Here is a 4,711-nt window from a genome sequence, read left to right as displayed (position 1 = left end):
GTATCATGCTTAAGATTAGCCAAAAGTGTCACACTCTTAGATGTGTTCATAGGAGTGCTCTGTCAAGGAATTTGATGCAAGCACTAAGAGAAGAAAACTTGCCATTATTTGAACATGTTTTATGAGAATCTGATATAACTAAAATGCAGTTGAAAAATGTAAATTCCATTGATGTTGAAAAGGGTGTGAGCTATTTAGTAAAGGTGGTTAAAAGTTAAAACCCATCCAAAAGCCTTATGAGAATCAATCAGATTTATCCATGTTCTCATAAACTCAACATTCAATCTCCATAAGATAATGCTCCAAAATTATTATCTTTTTATGGCATGTTAAACACTCCATATTGCACCATGAAAATATAGAAAATATTTTTAAAAGAAAAATCTAAATGAACTCATCTTCAAAGGACACTACAAATTCCAACAACTGATCTACCAATTTGCTCCTTGCTAATAGGCTAATTTGAAAAGCATCAAGAACATGTGGCTTCCTTAAGAATACACAAAGTTGTGGATCCAAAATATCCAATCTGAGAAAATCTTACCACTTCAATCCAAGGAAAAAGAAAATCTATACCACCTCAATCCAAGGAAAAAAGGAAACTTAAGAAAAAGAGTTGCACACCAATAACATTTCTTGTAGTTAGTTCAATCAAATATGGCAATTTTCTATGTAAATGGAAAATGCAAATCATGAATTACATCATGATTATAAACGTAGAAAGAACCTAAAGAAATGTAATAACTTTGTTAAAAATGCACACCTAGTAGCTAAAAAATAGGGGTAACATGATATGCACGGACAACAAAGATCCAAATTTAACATTCATTCCTTAACCTGTCCTTCCTATTATTTCCGCTCATTCACCTTAATGTGTCCACCTCCACCACGCTCGTTGCACATATTTGGACCCTTTTATATTGCCCAACATTCTATATATAATAATCTGTCCATTGAAATCCATATATGTGAAAATATGTTGAAATACAAATTTATGAAAAATATGTACTTCACCTTTCCACTAAGCATGTCAATTTAAATAATAACATCTTTTTTATTAGAATTAGATAATTGGAACCAATAAGTTATATAAAAGGTCGTGATGACCTATTTCTAGTGGAGTCAAATGATTTGGGTCATAAAATAAATACCTTCAAACCTACAGGCCCTGTTTGGTACCACCTTTTCTGTTTAAACAAATAAAAAGAAAAAGATAGAATCTAATGCAAAAATATATTTGGTTATCATGTTTCTTTTCTTTAAAACAATTTTTACTTTTTTCAAAAAAATAGAAGGAAAAAGTTTTCACTTTGATTTTTTTTCTAAAAGTGGGTTTTCACCCTTCCCATGCCCTTCGCTCAATCTCCCTCTAATCTCTGCCTATGGTGGCTTGAGGTCACCATAGCCCACACTTGGATTGACATCACATGTTGTCCAATGTTGACTTGTCCGCCACCACCACCATTTGCTATCCCTCAATCTATCCCTAGCCGAGAGAGAGATAAGGGTAGGGAAGCAAACATGTGGGGGGGGGGGTGGAGGAGAGGAGGCAAGGGTGGAGAAGGTAGTGGATGAGGAGGAGAAGATGGGGATGGAGGAGATGGGGTTGGAGGAGGAGGCGGGGTAGAGAAGAAGGAGAAGACGGAGGTGAAGTGGTAAGAGCATGCAGAGAATAAGGAGAGGGGGATGAGGTGGGAGCAGGTGGGTGGAGCGGCAGAGGAGAGGTGGCGGATAGGAGGAGGGTGGGTGGAGGAGTGGGCAGCAACTAGTGTTAAGAAAAATAGTGATACTAAATATGGTATCTATTGTCAGAAATCTAAAAATAAATGAAAACAGATTTCTTGTTTCCAAATTTTTTTTTTGAAGAAAGAAAACTAAAAATGATGCCAACTGCAGCCTACAGGATTGTTTAGGTTGAAAATAAGGGCATCATGGAAAAGCATAATGGAAAACAATAAGGCGGTTGTATCCACTTGTGCATCCTGAAATCAATTAGTTTATTTTCTAGGTTGGGATATTAATGTAACCAACCAAAATCTGACCTACTTACATCCGCTATCAAGTGAGAGGTAAAGAAATAATGAAAAACCAACTTTATTCATGTAAAATTGAATTGTAAAAAAAAATGAGAACTGAAAATTACTATGTCTTTGCAATGCAGATGAATTAGTTACTTCTGAAACTGGAGAGCAATTGATGGTATTCTGTGTTCCGTAGCCTGAACATACCCCTATCAAAGTATTGATGCAAATAGCGCACTAAAAAGCAAACTGAACTTACCAGCATTTATTCTTAATAGTAAAAAAACCATCTCCATCAGCAACAACAGTGGGTTTTGAAGCTCCCACAGCCATGATAGCTCCCTGCATATAAGTGAATCAAGTTAGTACAGTGCCAGCCAAGACACACATCGTAACAACTGAGTCATGACTATAAAACCCACCTGACCGGAGGAAGGATAGCATCAAACCTGTCCACGCCAAACATACCCAAATTTGATAAAGTAAATGTTCCTGGAAAGCATCACAACTCAATTAGCAGTGACCATCCATACAGAGCTAAGATATCAAGCTCAAGAGACATAATCAGATGCAAACCTAAATTGTACTCATTGGGCAAAAGCTGTTTAGAACGAGCCTTGCTTACAAGCTCCTTCCATCTTTGAGACAGAAGGTAAATATCCAACTGCATGGAGATAATATTTAATTAGTTGTACAATTTACAAAAGAAAGTTATGCAACAGTCACTTTATAAATCATATTTGTGGACCTTATCTGCGTCTTGGAGAACAGGAGTAATAGTCCACCATCAATTGCTACCGCCACTGCAATGTTAATGCTGCTATTGTAAGTGAAACTCTTCCCATCCTTGCAGTGGCATTGATGACTGGATGCTGCGCGAGTGCCATTGCTGCAGCCTTGGCCAACAGTACGGTCATAGTGACTCCCTTCGACTTGATCTATAAGCATTGCCAACAACAGTAAGCAATTTTACAAAACCAAATTGATACTAGAAGAAAAGAATAAATTATATTTTTAAGTATAAGATCAATTGAATTACAAATTTAAACCACAACTATATGGAAGAGGAATCAAGATTCGAAGATGTCATCGTGAACAATCGGTGAAATAATTAAATTAAATTCTCGATTGATGAAACATGGAAAACAAAGTAAGAGAACATAAAAAATGACCAAAAAATATACCTTTTCATAGAGAGCATCAAGGGCATCGGTCATCACAGGATAACCTACACGGAAGGTAGGCACTGAGAGGCTCTCCACCATATTCTTGGACACAGCTGTCTGCATAGTGGTGAAGGGAACAACAGTCGAACCCGGAATTGGTGGCAAAGGAGCCGCAGAAGCTTTGGTGGCAGTAGTTGGAGCTGGTGATGGAGTAACTGGAGTCGCAGCAGGAGCTGAAGTTGGAGCCGGAGCAATAGGCTTCTTGGGCGGGATCCCAGCAGCAGCCTCGACATCGGCAGGAGTAATCCTCCCGTGAGGCCCGGTCCCGACCACCTTCTCGATGTCCACCCTATGCTGCTTGGCGAGCTTCTTGGCATAGGGCGTGGCCACGGCCTTCCTCGGGCCCTCCGCCTCCGGTTTCACCGCTGCCGTCGGAGCTGGGGAAGGGTGGGATCGGAAGGAGGAGGGGGAGAAGGAGGAGAAGAGGAGTGGGACTGGACCTGCGACTGGGACTGGGCCTGGGCCTTGGCGAGGGGGACCTCATCCTCGGACTCGGCAAGGAGGCCGATGGGGGCACCGACGGGGGCCGTCTCGCCTTCGGGGACGACGATGGCGGCGAGGATGCCGTCGTAGAAGGTCTCGACGTCCATGTCGGCCTTGTCGGACTCGACGACGACAACGCTTTCGCCTTTGGAGAGGCGGTCGCCCTCGGCCTTGACCCAGGACACGATCTTACCCTCCGTCATGGTGGAGCTGAGGGCCGGCATGAAGATCTCCCGGATCTTGGCCTGGACGGCCGGGATCCGGCGGCGGAGGGGCGGCGAGCCGCGGCGGACGGGGAGGGGGAGGAGGCCGGCGACTGGGGGAGGGGCAGGAGAGGGAGGAGGAGAAGGAGAGGAAGGGGGCGGCGGAGGAGTTGGCCGCCATGGCTGCTGGTTTCGGCTTCGGGGCGCGGGGGGTGGGTGTTGTGGAATGCGAGGAGGCTGGGCTAAGGGAAGTTCGGAAATTGGAGCAGGCTGGCTGCTTGGAGTTGGCTTTGGATGAAAAGGGAGAGGGGTTCAAGAGGGCGGCGGAGAAGACGAGGGGAGAGCTTTCGTTTGTTAGTAGGGGGGTTTCATTGATTGTATCGACGCAGGTGCGGAAGTTTATCATCCTGGGACTGCGGAGAATAGATTTGGAATCGAACACTGCGGATGGAGTGGGCAAAAGCATGCGTCATGTGCATGGTGCCGAGAAATGATCCTTGAATTGAACACATATAAAATATGTATTTAAAAATATATATATATAAAATAAAGTTTATAAAAATAAATTATTTAATTTTGAAAAATTTTAAAAATACAAATATCATAAAAAATATTTGAAATTTATTGATATTTTAATACTATGAAACATAAACATCAGAAAATATCAAAAAATAAAATGAATAATTTTATGATGGCAGATCGATCTAGTTCAGGTCAAAGAATGAAGCGGACAACAAGAGATAGTGGATGGTGATTCAAAGACTCTGAAAATTAGCTC

General features: G+C 42.0%; 1 pseudogene; it reads right to left on the bottom strand.

The window, feature by feature from the left end:
• Positions 1-1,380: 1,380 nt before the first annotated feature.
• Positions 1,381-4,423, bottom strand: LOC140856229 (dihydrolipoyllysine-residue acetyltransferase component 4 of pyruvate dehydrogenase complex, chloroplastic-like; annotated as a pseudogene).
• Positions 4,424-4,711: the final 288 nt, after the last annotated feature.

The sequence above is a fragment of the Elaeis guineensis genome, chromosome 3 (assembly GCF_000442705.2).
Source record: "Elaeis guineensis isolate ETL-2024a chromosome 3, EG11, whole genome shotgun sequence".
In the NCBI taxonomy this organism is placed as follows: Eukaryota; Viridiplantae; Streptophyta; class Magnoliopsida; order Arecales; family Arecaceae; genus Elaeis; species Elaeis guineensis.
This window is presented reverse-complemented; position numbering and strand designations above follow the sequence as displayed.